We start from the raw sequence: 15,376 nt of genomic DNA on the forward strand, positions 1-15,376 counted from the left end.
AACAAACAGAACTTTAGTGCACCAAAAGATTTATGCTTGAAATTATAAATGTCTTTTTTCATAATATTTTAATTCAAATCACAAATGCATCAAATAATTAACTATACAAGTTTATCAAAACTGAGGCAAAGTTGCCACTTTGGAAAAAGTGTGCACTGGAAGGAAACTCGAGTTGTGATTTTTTTCAGTTTTTGTGTTCAGATAGTAAATAATGAATTTTGAGGAACTCTACGAAGCGGAAAATAGGTTCTTTGTTTTATTTGCAGCATAGTCACAAAACAATAAATAGTCGTTTGTGAGAATATGTTAAATGTTGTCTTCTGCATAAAAACAATACAACCAATGTGGCAAACTTGTTTCAACATTAAATCAAATAAAAGCGAATTCATCCCTACCCTTTTCCCTTGCTCGTTAATTTTGATCACCGGTCCCTCCCTGAGATCTGCAACATTGACGCCCACGAAATGGGACTATGGGGGATAAAGGAAAACCATAATTTTGTCACGGGATTAATTTGGAGACATGAGCCATGCCAAATGAAATCCCTGTCAAAACCTCTGCTGATTCTTTTCATCGCCTGCAGATCCCTGAGAAATCTGTTCCCCACGGCGTTTATGATTTGACAGTCCAGTAGTTTTGGACTTAGTTCCCCCCTGATACCTCTGACATGTTGACATTAAGTGGTTTCCAAGACAGGCAGCATCCCTATTTCAATCACCATTAAGCAGAGGATATTTGGCGCCAGTGTGCACAGAAAGCGCCAGTCACAAGTCGACATTTCACACAGATACAATGGCGAGCAAACAACTGCAAATTCATTAGAGAGGCAGCCATTTTGGGAGAGTGCGGGTCGGTAAATACAGTCCACGAGTGACCTTTTGCTCTACGAACAAAAAAATGGGACTGATTGTACCGTGTCCTTGGCGAATGTCCTTTTTTTCACGGCGGCCCTGTCATGTGGAAGAACTTGTTACTTTTTCCATTTCTTTTTGCCTTGACATAAGACAAGTGAAAAAAGTGACATTTTGTAATAGAAAACGGCCCCTCTGTACAGCAGTGAAGGGAAATCTCACGACTTCTGTACAGTTAGTTCGTAAAAACAAAAATTGCATTGTACAGGAAAAGTAACTCAATTTAGTGAAAAAAAAAAAGACTTTTCCTAGAGTTGATTAAACAAACTGCATTTTTATATTTTTCAGTAACTTCCCTTACTTGAATTAAAAGCTACATGATAAGGTTTCAAAAAACAAGCTATAGTTCAATTTCATGAGGTCAAACAGCAGTATTATTTGAGACATAGCTCAAAATCTTTTCTTGGTTTAACACACAATTAGACATTGGACCACAGCTATTATTTTTTTCTTTTACTGACATCATTTGCTGAAACAGCTGTCTTTAAAACATTGATTTTCCTTTCTTTGGAACTCCTAGGCCATTCATGGTCAAGTGTGCTTTGGACACATAGCATTTAAATGAAAAATATAGAATAAACACTGCTCTTGATTGATTGACACCTGTGGACTCTTGTATAAGCAGCCTGAAGAAATATCAGTAAAAGTTCCATCAAAAAGACCACACTTAGAGCTACCGCTGTACTTTTATGTGGTTTTAAGGAAACCCAAGCCGATGTGTGGCTGAGCCCAGAGAGCTGAGGGGCTTTGTGTAATTCGCTGTTCCTCCATATGTCTTGGGACGGTCCAAAACCGCAGGCCTTGACATAAGCGTCAGTTCCAAAGCTGACTGCCAAGATTCGAGGTGAGCAATATTTCTGTTTTCAATCCAAGCATACTCCTCTAAGATTTCAAGCACAGGAAAGTGCTCAGAGACAACTATAAGGGCACGAAATTCGCATGCAGTTGATCTATCAAATGTTAAAAATAGTGGTTTTATATATTTGTAAAAATGAATCTGTTGTCCAGAAAATTGAACCAACAGGTTGTGCAGTTTACAACAATTCTTTTCACCACAACCCAAACATTACAGTTGCACTTCATAAAGCAGGATTGTTAAAAGAAGGAGGTGGGTGGATGGCAGTATACTCGGAATATCTGTTGTCCATGGCGCTAATAGGCATGGAATGATGACAGATATCATGGAGTGGACGACTTGCAATGAATGGGAAGGAATTAATAAGCAGGAATGGGTTAATAGTGCATTAAGAGCCAGCAGGGGAACTGCAGGAGAGCGGAGGGAGAAGCTTCTGAAGTCAGCTGTGAGTAATCAGCCCATGGCGAGTCTTCACCAATTACCATAACAGAGCAATTGTACGTGAAAAATGGATAATAGTATGGACAGAGAAGTGTGGCATGTGTGTGTGCGCGCAACTGTGTGTTGTGACGGCTGTGGGGGAGGTTTAATAAAACACAAATCCGACTGGCTCGCTCGTTGGTGTGAGAACAAGCATATTCATAGACGGATAGATGCATGGGTGGATGGATGGATGGATGGATGGATGGATGGATGGATGGATGGATGGATGGATGGATGGATGGATGGATGGGTGGATGGATGGATGGATGGATGGATGGATGGGACGGGTGGGTGGGTGGGTTTATGGGTGGGTGGGTAGGTAGGTAGGTAGGTAGGTAGGTAGGTAGGTAGGTAGGTAGGTAGATAGATAGATAGATAGATAGATAGATAGATAGATAGATAGATAGATAGATAGATAGATAGATAGATAGATAGATAGATAGATAGATAGATAGATAGATAGATAGATAGATAGATAGATAGATAGATAGATTGGTTGAGAGCGAAAGACAGACAGATATACATGACAGACAGACACGATTCCAGACTCCAGTGTTTCTGGACCTGGAAAATAATTCATGGCTTTGGAGCAAGGAAAATGAGAAGATTTAGGGATATGATATAGCTAAAAATCAATATGGCCTTGGCTTTTCTTCGAACGGAACGGGAGACGTTTCATTTTATACAGTATGCGAGATCCGTTGGTTAGCTTATTATCCTCCGATCAGCGTGCATTCCCACCCTAATCATAAAGACATTTATACTTGGAAAGAGAGACTATCCAGACACTTGGACGTTCAGTCATTATGCAAAAGTGCAACCATACATTGCACCGTGCAGTCTGTCACTAACCACTGCTACAAAAAACAACCAATGTTGCCATTCTAGTGTCACGAAAGCTTACACTGTAAGAGGTTTGTAATCAATAAGGAATTAATTGTCTTGTTTTTATTTACGGTTCACTTCAGGCCAGATAGGAAAGTATAGTTCTCAGCAAGTCAGATGTCGGTAGGTGAGAGTGCCTTGCACTGTCAGCATGAGTCCTGGTCTGAATCAAAACATGCAATATGATGTCCCAAATTCACTGGCTGCTGGACCGGACAGAACAGCCTCTGAAATATAGAAAATGAAGAAATGGTAGGGTAATGTGCATATTTTGCACGCAGGGCCAGATTTGAGAGACCATCCACATTGTAGGGTTGCTCCACCCACAGTGCATACTGTTATAAGGATGTGTAAAAAAAAAGTTCAGAATGAGAAAAATAGCAATAAGGTAGTCCTGCTACAAGCTACAATCACCTGAAATAAATTCTTCTCCAGTTTGTTTTTGGAGTCCTGATGAGATAAGGCTGTTTTTCTCTTGGTTTGTCCAGCATTGCCCAAGCAGGTGGCAAGGAACATTGGGTGGCCATAGATCTCATAGCAGCACGACTAGTACATTACAGTTTCATGACTTACGTAAGAACATGGACATAATGAACAGAATGTGTGGTAATGTGGAGTGTCAAAGACTCCGTCTGCTTGCATCTGTGTTTTTATATGCAGTCTACGTCCTCTCTACACTATCACACTTGCACCTGCAATCTAGCCGGAGCTGAAACAACAGTTGTATTTAAAAAGATTGCATTTCATGATACTTTTAGTGTTGGAAAAATACTTCAAATATTTCTCCTTTACTGCGTGTGTGTGTGCACCCATCCAAGTGTGTGTATGACGTGAATCGGCCTTATAGGCAAAGACAGAGATTCACTAGACAAACCAATCAACTTGCTGTATATTTACAGGCCTGTAAATACATTTGACAGACTTAACTGTAATGTTATGTGTGGTAAAAGACTGACCAAATAACCAGATGGCAAAAACATCTATGCCAATAGAGTCAGTTGCAGTACACACACAAGCAGACCCACTAGTGGGACTAAACCTCTACAGTCCTTATTTCAGTCCTGGGCCATTGGTAGAACATTTGCCCGCTGGCAGTGTCCCTCTTTGGGTGAAAGTCCAGGTTCAGACAGCCTGGCGGCAAGCATGTGGCTGTTGGGGCCTCACAGATGCCAACGGAAGAGCTCTGGGAGCTTTAACGGGAGTGTGTATGTGATCATGTCATTGCACTCGGCTTGTGTGAGGTCTCTTCTTACTTTGGGCACCACATGCTCATTCAGTGCTTGTGAGAGTAGAGAAACCCTAGTCAAAGCATCACAATCCCAGCTCAAAACAAAAGCTTGTTGTTGGCTCAAAAAAAGTGGATGTGTCGACAGATGTCGAGCGCATGCTAGTCTCTTGAGTAAGCGGTTTGGAGTATCTGTCTTACCTGAGGCTGCTGTACAGCTGTCCTATAAGCTGATAACTGTCCCTTGCAGAGATACCATGCATGTTTGTCTGTGAGTGTGCAGACGTGTGTCTGTGTCCATTTTCACTCCTAATACATAGTGAGTTTCTTCTGGAAGAGATGATGCATCACTTAAATCATGTCTAGTACCCCTTGAGATAACACATCCTTTTGTCCTACTTTGGAATTATTTCCAAGATGTTTATTACCTGAAATAACTCCATGTACTGATGAAATGAAATACAAATGATTGAAACACACTATCAAATACAGACAAAAATATATACATCATATTGTACAACAAATAATAGTTTCATCCAAACATTTTTGGGGGCGAGTATATTATATGTCCTCCTCATTTCCCAGGGTAAAACATATTTTAACCTTGAATATTGTTCATCTTCAGATGACTACAACAAAATTGCATGGCTTTTCTCCCATATGTCCAAAACATGCACTTTAGGTCCATTGAAGACGATACTATTTTTTTTCTTCGGTATAGGCTCCAACACAATTAAAAATATAATATAAAAAATAAAAATATATAATATAAATAAATACAAATAAAAATATATAAATGCATAATATAAAATAATAAAAAAATACGAGCCAGGGAATGTGAGAGGAATGTTGAGAGACTGCAGCTCAGGCTGGCAGAAAGCAACCATTAAAAAGTACGCAGAAAAGATGACATGAAGTCAGGACAGGAGGGAGGTCTTCAACACCCCCCACACTTCTCACTCTAAACAGTGTGATAATACTTTTAGAAATGACTAAAAAGCTACATGCCTTTGGAATTACATCCCAGCTATCAGTAGCCACAAGCTTCGGTGCGAGACGCCGTGACAGGTGTACGTTTCAGCAACTTAAACAGGGCGGATTAAGCCACTAGTGGCTCCTCTTCATATGCATTCCTTATGGGAGTTAAGGCCATTTGATATGCAGGGCCAAAGGCAAGATTACCGGCTCATAGGCCCATGGAGAGAGGTGTGCTGCAACTAAAAGCCTGGATTTGAATAATTGTGGCAGGGCTTAGCGTCTGGAATCAGCACAGAACAGAACCAATGGATTATTACACACACAGTCACAGACACACATACTAACTTTGAAACGCTTTGACTTGTCTGACTCAATAGCTTACAGTATCACTAAGTGAATGGCTGTGTGCGTGTGTGTCTGTGTGGTGATTTGTGTCATATCCATTCTATAATGGTAATGCATGCTACTGCTGTTTGTCTGTGCATATGATTATTATTTACGTACAGCAATGCAAGTGTGTGTGACACATCAGTTTGAAGCACTTGAGGTGCCATACACACACAATACCTTTCTCAGATCCAAATCAATTATGTTAATCACTATTACATGAAAAAAATGTTTAAAAAAACATTTGAATGATATATTGGCTTTGCAGAGAATTTATTCACAAATATTATTTTGATTGATTAAATATTATATATCCAGCTGGGTCATTTCATCATTAATACTACATCTATTCATTTTCTTTGCTGTTTGTTTGTGAAATATATAAAGAATGAAAGAATATATATATATACTTTCATTCTTTCTACAGCATTGACTTCATTATTAATCCCGAAAAATGCAAAAACTAACAAAAAGAATGCTGGGAGGCGATATGAAATGTCAAATAGTGCACACAGAACTGAAATCTCAACACATGCAAAATAGCCAAGTGTGTCCTCACATTTTAAATGGTGCGAACGACACTTTGAATAGAGGAAACATCAACACCTGCTGCTGCATTTCGACCAAGGAGAGATGGAGAGTCAAAATGGCAAACACCAATTGTGGCACCCCAACACACGCACACACACACACTTCCAATAATCTTGGTTGTAAATATGACCTGTATTTTTTTCGAGGTCACTGCTCTTCAATTGTTGTTTCAAACATGACATCGCTTTTGTTTTGTTGAAATTCCCGTTTGTCATTTTTCACCCTCTCTGAATACTAGTGCCATACTGGGCCCAACAACAATACAGTTGATATTTGTAAGTGTCAAAGTAATTTAGTTATGGAAGGAATCATGTATTATTTGTCATCTTTATCCACATGACTGCAGGGACTATTTAATGTGAACCCTAAATGTAACGACTGTGAGCATGCTGCCCCCAGTTTTGTTTTTTTTATTATTTTTTTTACGATAAACAAAAATATACAGGGCTTACAAACATTTGAGACCACATGTCAAAAATTTGACACGTTGATATAGTGCAACAATTGTGTGCCTTCGAAGCACTCTCTGCAGGCCCATACACTGTCAGAAGCAAAGAGAGATGGGAAATTCAGGTCCACAAAGTAAAAATCCTTCGTCCAATGGCTTCCAAAGTGCAGGGATTCACCACACCCACACCCACATACACACACACTTTGAATGACTGATTCTTCTTTTTGTCCACCAGGTTAAAGGTTCACCTGCGAAACACCTTTGCTGTCCGGTGATGAGTGAGTTTCTCCGTCCTCTCATTACTTCAGCTACGTTTCCCTCTTGATTCTTGACCTCTGCATGCAACAAAGCTTGATTTACAACGTAGGATGATCGACAATGGTGAAAAAAAATCACTTTAAGGCTATGTCAGATGAGTGCTATGTGATATATTTAAACATTTTCAAAATAGTTAACGTTTTCAAATCGATAAACATTGATATTCGAACAGCAATATTGTGTTGTCTTTCTATTATATGACAGTATTTAATGTTGAAACTCAAAACTGTAATTCTAAAAGCCCCTGAAAACAATGTATTGGAGAAGCAAATGAAAATAAACTCACCACAGGCCAAATAACAGTGAACAGAAATATGGGAAGGAATATGATTTGTGACTGAAATGTGATTACGAATATCCTCCTTTTTTACACATGCATATGAACTGAAGAGAATCTTTGATGAAATTACTATTTCAACTTTACAATGGAGGAGATGGAGACTTGCGCCTATTGTGTGGTGTATGTGGAGTGCCATCGTTCCTCTCCTCCCCCAAAAAGGACATCTTTTATCAAGGTGTGACTTTGTCATCCCGTTCCTTATTTTGAGTGGATGATAGCACGGTCTCCTCTCTCATCTCTTCACTGGACTCTGCTTTTTTTCACAGATCCCCAGACAGTCTCATGTAAATCTATCAAGTCATCTGAGAGAAGCACAGGCTTTGGGTGTGATAATGACTTACAGGAGAGAACCAATGACACACATTCAGCCTCATGCATACACACACATCGGTGTGCTATCCACACCTCTCCGCTCAAAGAAAACTGTCCGATCCCCGCACTCATTCAGCCCCCGACCATCCAAAATCTGTGTCAGCTGCAGATTGAGGTGGCAACGCCCATCAGAGCCATTATAATGTGGTGAAAGACAGTAAAGAGCAGGGGAGTTGGAGGGTATTGCCAGGCCTACTAAAAAGCCGAGGTACCTATCCAGATCCCCCAGTCTCAGTGGGTAGCAATGGGGAATGGGCCAGCCAGGGTGGTAATAGAGTAAATAACTCAAATGAGCCAGAGTGTGAATTACTTCTTTGACGGGCTGGGGGGAGTCCTGCTGTGAGACCAACCAGGGGGTCCTGCCAGGATGAGTTTTCCAAATCTGGGGAAATGGCTCTGTGCTAGGGAGAGGGTGATAGGGGTGGTGGAGATAGTCGCAGGACATTGGGGGTGGCATGTCATTGGGGACAGGGTGTGGTGTGTGAGAGTGTTTAATCCAGGTGATGATGGAGGAAAAAATTGCCTGTGGTAACTTGCTGTAGCATGTCTGGACAAACCATGCCACCCGAGGGAGGAACCAGGTCTCGAATATAAGCCACTCAGGTGCTTTTGCTATATGCACCAGTAAACGTTGGAAGGGCATTTACTACTGGCCTGGTTATTTGCATCCATAGAGTTAAACATTTCTGTAAAGAAAATTCCTAGAAAATGCTTAAGATTGCTGATAGTGAATCCTAAAACAAACAAAGACAACTTTTTGCTGTATTGACTTAAACTGAAAGAGCACACAAGTTTGAGGAAAATACAATTTACGAAATAGTGACGTGACAAAAGGCTGATGAGAAACACCAACGAGGGTGAGATACTAAACAAAATGAGGTGGGCCAAGGACAATGGAAGGAAGACAACTGGCAAAACTTGAACACTAAGCCAAAAAACTGTACACAGAAAGTACAAATAATTACATCAACAAAATCGAGCAGAGCGGCAACGAAACAGGATTGTGACAGTGTACAATACCTGCGAAGTAACAAAGCTTAGTTCCTCAATACAAAATAAACTTCAATAAATGCCAAAGGGGTTGTTGGAAAACATGTAAAGACAAACAAAAACACAACCTTGGTTTTGAAAGGAAAGTATATCACGCAAACTAACATTTGAAATGTACTTTTTTAAATTTATTTTAATATGTGTGATGTTTGTTTTCTACCGTGTGGGCCAAGAGCCTGTAATAAAATTTATATATTAAGTGACCTCGAAATAGGTTACATGGTCATTTCTATTCTGTGCCGGCCCTCAAGTTCAGACATACCTCTGAGCCATCGAGGGGGCAAACAAAGACTTCAATGACACTCACTCCTTGTAGGAAGATTCTATTTATCATTTCAAAAGGGACAACCCCCTTCACCCATCCAGCTCTACTGATGGACAGAGTGTGCACTCTAAGAGCAAAAAAAAATGTCCGGCAGGAAACTTGGTCTTCACAATCAAATACATGGGCATCTGTATGCTGTGGTGTGTTTGGGGAATCTGCTTCTCCTGTATGTGATCATGTCCTGACCTTCACAATCTTCTTCCATAATGTGATGCAGAAGGTTTGAAGTTTTTGAAAGTTAAATCAGGCAAAAGTTGCTGGCTTGTCTTGTGACAGTAGTGCATCCTTGACAGACAAATCTGTATAATCTGTATTTAGGGAGGGCATGTGAGGCAGGCTGGATGTAAGTTTAGGCACGGCTAAGAAGACAGAATTTGAGGAAAAATGCAGTTCAGATATTGCAGAAAGCCGGTTTGCTAACTGCTAAAAAGTCTAGTCTGAATATTCAGCGGAAAAAACACCTCACAAACTGAACTAGCATCAAAGTAAATTGGACAGGATTGACACTGACCGAATAATAAATCTAAAACATTAAAAATAATTCTACATACGTACAGCAATCATTGTAAAACCAAGACCTCGCCGGGTACGACCTTCCTATCTAATTGTCGGATTCCTTTCTATCAGTCTCAAATTGAATTCCGCATCTCACATTGAAAGTTTGCTTAAATTGAGCTGAGCAGGTGGTAGCAAAGCCTCTGAACAGAGGGAATATATTTTTTGTTTGTTTGGATTTAAGGTGGATAGAAAACCAAATAAAAACAGAGGATATGAAATGTACAGTCTGAGTTGATATTGATGAGTATATATATATATATATATATATATATATATATAAAATCTGTTTCTAAACTGTAGATTTAAGGCATCACCTATCGTCTGCTTATAAAATCCACATATATATCCAGCCTGACCAAAGGTCGCCTCGTTCACCCGGAAGAGTGGCCCTAATGAGCTGGTTTGCCACAAGACAAGTGAACAACTCATTCATTCCCAGGACAGTCATTGAACTAACCACACTAGGAAACAACAGAAGCACACAACTGTTGAGCACCCCCAGAGAACACACCCACAAGGACTCCACACCGAGGATTTAGAACTAAGAACTAAGGATGAAATGTCTTAGCGCTATGCATTCTAAGCAGGAAAGCCTATGATGGTGTATAAATACTTTTGTTCAGCATTACACAATATTTTTCACTGCTGTATTAAGTTAGAGATGATTACCAATTGTATTTTGGTAGCTCGCAACATCCTGCTATTACGATGTTCAATAATCCCTTCTCTTCTCCCTCTTTCCACTATGCAATACTGTCCCTGGCTATTTGGCATTTACACCAATTTGCCATCAACAACTCCACTAATAACCGTGGCCTTTTATTGCGTTAGCAATTCACTGTTCCGCTGTGCAAGTCATAGCCTACCTGTTCTGCCCGCACCCTTTGCTGTTGAATATATCAACCTGCAATTACTGAACCTGGTCTAGAAACTGTCACGCAAGACTGCAGTGCTGTGGAGTCATTGCAATTACATTCAGGTAATTGAGCTGCCATGGGTGAAGATGTTAAATGCTATGCCTAAAGTGGGAGTCCATGTTGCCAGTCCGTTTCCATTTCTCTGTTTTTCTCACTGTGGCATGACTTGTAAAATTTCTACTTATGCACGCCATGTTTTTGTCTTGACTCTCTTACACTGGAGTTTCCACCGTTGAGAGGTGGAAGGATCCTGCCCTGTCCTGGTGATCTCTACCTTTTGCCTGAAATCTCCACTGATTGACCTGCTTACTGAGCAAATAGGTTGGTGGATGAAGCAATCAACATAGAGCTTAGGGAAACACCCTTTACCACGGCTGCCTCTCACACTGCCCTTTGTCAACTGTCAAAACCGTCAAATTATTCTGTAACTATATTCTCTTAGGATTTGAAATGGGTCACCATCACCTCCTTCCTCAAAAAGGCCACCAGAGAAAGTTTTTCCCTGCAACGTCCGAGAGAAGAATAGCCTGCCACGGGAGCTTTTGATGTGGTTCGACACAACAATCTTGAAACCACACTGCGTCCATCAGTCTACTACTTTTGTGCTGAAGAACAAGATGTAACTGTTTAAAGCGAATTCATCTTAAACTTTAGTTTTGATCAAGATTGTCTGGCCTTGGGCCATGGACCTTCATTTTGACACAGCCTTTGGTCACCTGATCAGTTTGACACAGCCTTTGGTCACCTGATCAGTCATATGATCAGTCACCTGATCAAGCACCTGATCAAGCACCTGTTCAAGCACCTGATCAAGCACCTGATCAAGCACCTGATCAAGCACCTGACCAGATAAAGATGGCTGCTCCCACATACTAGCAAATCTCAGTCAGTCTCAGTTAGCCAAGAAGATAGGAGTGATATAATTTCTTAACGCTTCAAATTTACAATTTGGATTGGCTGCACCTTTTTGCCACCTGCTTACCTACCTGTCATCACCTCTCTACCTCTGCCATGCTTGCCTCTATGTTGGAGATTCTTTTTCCATCTCCAACAAGGTATGAGCAACAGCAGTACACAGTGTTTTAAGATAAGTGTGTGACAACAACTATGCAGGTCGTATCTAACCCTGGAAATAATTTAATTGAAACTGAAACTCACAGTAACAGACAGTCACAACTTCAGAGAGGATCATAAATACTTTCCTGAAGACTCTTGGGGGCTTGCATGTTGCAAGAACTGTGAAAAGGGCATGACTCATTTCACCATGGAGCTCACCTTTTTCCAGTTCCTTACCTGTGATCAGCGCTGTCAAACAAGACACATCAAAACCAGCAGAGCTTAGAAAAGCTTCTTTCCCCTTGCCACTAACTTCTGTAATAGTTGACTCATAATTTAATGGTCACAATAAACAAGTTGACTTCACCAAGAAAACCACAACTTGTATCTGTCTACTCATCCCACACAGGAGGGAAATGTTTGTTATCCCTGAATCCCAGGTATTCCTCCTTCAGCCTTGGAGTAGCAGGTGGATCACTGCTGTGCTCTCAACTATGGTCAGAAGCCTCAAGCAGGAACAGCGGACACCTGGTACACTGATAGCATTAAAAGCACAAGTGACTCCAATATACCAGAACATTATGGAACACTGCCTTGCTTGATCTATTAAATGTAAAGCTTATTTTGAAAAAGCTGCTGATGGACATGTGAAGAAGAGTGTGGTTGAGTGCAACAAAGACTTCCATCCTACCGTATCAAGTGACTCCAGTACACCAGAACATTACGGAACACTGAATTGCTTGGTCTACTAAATGGAAAGCTTATTTTAAAAAAAAGCTGCTGATGGACTTGTGGAGAAGAGTGTGGTTGAGTGCAACAAAGACTTCCATCCTACCGTATTACTTTAATGCAAAATATGTGAGCATCAGAGCGTCAACAGTTCAAGAACAAACACGGCTAGTTTATTCCAAGCTGGGACTTTAAAATGTTCATCACACTTAGTGCATTTTTTTTCATTACAAATTGTGCACTAACTGGAAAACACATGTCAACTCATGCAATAAGTTCAATGCAGTAAAAATAATCTTATTGAAAATCATGATATTCATTCATTTGAACAGCAACAATTTTTATGCTTGTGCATTGATACTATACTGTTTCAATACCCAATAGTAAAATGTGTCCTTGTTTGTGAAACCCCATTTTAGAATGTTAATATGAAGCAAACTTTACAGAACCACTTGTGACATAAGTCACGGGTTTCAAACTCAAGGCCCAGGGGCCAGATACGGCCCGCCACATCATTTTATGTGGCCGGCGAAGACAAATTGTGCATCAAATTCGTGTCATTACTAGAATTGCAAATTATCTTCACTTTTAATATCTTATTTTTTTTATTTTTAGTATTTGACCAGTTTTTACTCGTCTGATTTGAAAACCAGTTATTTGTCAGTTTGTTTTGTAGCTTTGACTGTATATAATATAAGGTGCTCATACATGTATTTGGGTTGACATAATGGCCCCCCGAAAGAAGCTATGACTACAATGCGGCCCGTGAAAAAAATTAGTTTGACACCCCTGGCATAAGTGATAACCATTTAGCAAAGGGACATTTCAGATAAAACTATCAAGAGAACAGATAGCATTGTAGGCCTGAGACAACAGCAGAAGACAGTGAGATGCTGAATGTTTGTTTGAGAGAATAAGAAATTAGGGAGGGCTTGGAGGCTCTGTAGAGTCTGGCCAATCCTGTGCACGCCACTCTCATTGGAATTAAGCTTTGCAAAGTAGGCCCCAGGGCTTGGTTGCTAAGCAGTGAGATGGGCTTGCCGATTTCCACAGAGACCTCGGTGGCAAGATCCTCTCTGATGGCCTGAACCAGACACCCCATAATAATGAGCAGCACCACAGCAACAATAGGGACCACAAATCAATGGGTGCACACTGCGTGATTGCAGTAACAAGGGGGAATTATGCACCCTGTGCAGGTTAAGTCCGTCGTATTACCATACCCTCCATTGTGGTACTGACAGCAGCTTCCTAATTTGACCATATAGGGAATGCTTTCTGAATTTTTAGGTTTGTTATTTTATGGGAATTATCCTTCTTTTAATCTATCCAGAAAGCTAAACCAAGTTTGGCCCCTTCCTTGTTTGCCTAAGTGTGTATGTGTTTGTTATGGGTCACATATTTCGAGCAATTTTGTAGTTTCAAGCCATAGCGACATGTTGGTAAACTTGGTAACTGTGGCAGCAGGGATTCTATTTTTTTCACTCAGAGCTCTCGGGGTCTGCTCGTGAGGGCATTTTCCTGAGGTCGTGTTTTTTTCCCCTTTCTCTTTCAAGGGGGTACGCTGGCAGAGGAATTGTGAGTGACCTTTTAAATTTTAGACAGTGGAGAAAGCTAAACAAACCAAAGTCTGTTACTCTGTCAACAAACACTTAAAGGTCTCAGGAGAAGTTGGGAGCCTCCGGGGTCCAGGGAATGCTATTCATGTGGAGTGTAAGCAAGCATGGCCAAGGATGCTTCAACAGGGCACGTAAACAAGGACAAATGTCTATCTGCTCTCATAATAATCTCCGAGCAATATGCAGACGCCGGCTGGGGCACTGTATGGGACTGCATGTTAAAGGTTAAGTGAAACATAGGAATAATTATGTCCTGTCTCACTGATTTTCTTCTTTGGAGGTTCAGAAATATTTTCAAATGTTAGTGCTAGCATTCGAGATAGAGATAACAGTATCGTGACTTTGTATTTGCCCATGCATGTCTGTAAAATGGGACAAATAAGACATAGATGGATTGTTTTTTAAGATGAAATGTCATTACTGAATCATGGCATATTTTGATTAGCCCCTAATAAATCATAATTGCAACATTTTAATACAGATGAACATTCTCTTTCACTTACCATCCCATGTCTTTTTTTATATTACTTTATTTTTTGGAGGTTACTTCAATTAAATGCCCAAGTATTCAGTGGCCAATTGATGAGCCATTAAGAGAAGCTTTTCATGTCCATTAGTATTGTAAGCAGCTGCTTTTTATTTTGATCTACTATTAGGGAGCATTGAACCCATGGATTAATAGTATTTTTTAAAGTTAAAATATTTTGCCTTTCACTTCTTACCTTAGGCAGCGTGATCTGACATGAAATTAAGTGGTGTGATATAAAAATGAGTTCAAAGAAATCCACATTTTAGCGTTAGTCATGGCTTGATGTGTCCTTGCAATTAGCTGCTGCCACCAAAGGCAACTGTGGCGATTTTTCTTGCTTAACTCATTAGATGGGTCTCAGACAGTGTGCTCACTCATGTCAGGCCAGCGTAATTACTTTAAACAAGAGGGTGTGGGTTGGGGGGGATCAAAGTAGCCACTGTCTTGCATTGTTCACTAGAGCCTCATTGTGGAATTTAATTAGCCGTTCATTTTAATAAAAACTCATTTGGGATGAAATGCGGTGTTAATAGTATCCTGGTCCCCTAAATGCGTGTGAAACTTTATCTAAGATTAACACTGACAGGTGACATGATGGTTTTTTATAACGATAGCTTTGATAAGACCGATAAACAATAATCTTTAATGGAAATTAAATTGCCATGCATTATTAAATCTACATTTTTTTTCCCGCACCACCCCCAACACCTCTCAAACTTGAATTATTATAATTATATATGTTATAATTATGATAATTAGTGAGTGACGTGTGGGCAGATAATACAGGATATTTCAA

General features: G+C 40.2%; 2 long non-coding RNA genes across 2 annotated transcripts in view; both read left to right on the forward strand.

Moving 5' to 3' along the window:
- Positions 1 to 9,811, forward strand: part of LOC148393122 (uncharacterized) — a 29,194-nt gene extending 19,383 nt beyond the window's left edge. The window contains exons 5-7 of the long non-coding RNA XR_015860425.1: positions 7,003 to 7,045; positions 7,476 to 7,600; positions 7,692 to 9,811. This is a non-coding gene — a long non-coding RNA (uncharacterized LOC148393122). The remainder of the gene's footprint in view (positions 1 to 7,002; positions 7,046 to 7,475; positions 7,601 to 7,691) is intronic.
- Positions 9,812 to 10,790: 979 nt separating this feature from the next.
- Positions 10,791 to 12,646, forward strand: LOC148393123 (uncharacterized). Its single transcript, XR_015860336.1, has 2 exons — positions 10,791 to 11,702; positions 11,808 to 12,646. It is a non-coding gene; the product is annotated as an uncharacterized LOC148393123 (long non-coding RNA).
- The last annotated feature ends 2,730 nt before the right edge of the window (positions 12,647 to 15,376 follow it).

This window comes from Syngnathus floridae, chromosome 9 (genome assembly GCF_059516105.1).
Source record: "Syngnathus floridae isolate MCC-2025c chromosome 9, RoL_Sflo_1.0, whole genome shotgun sequence".
Lineage (NCBI taxonomy): Eukaryota > Metazoa > Chordata > Actinopteri > Syngnathiformes > Syngnathidae > Syngnathus > Syngnathus floridae.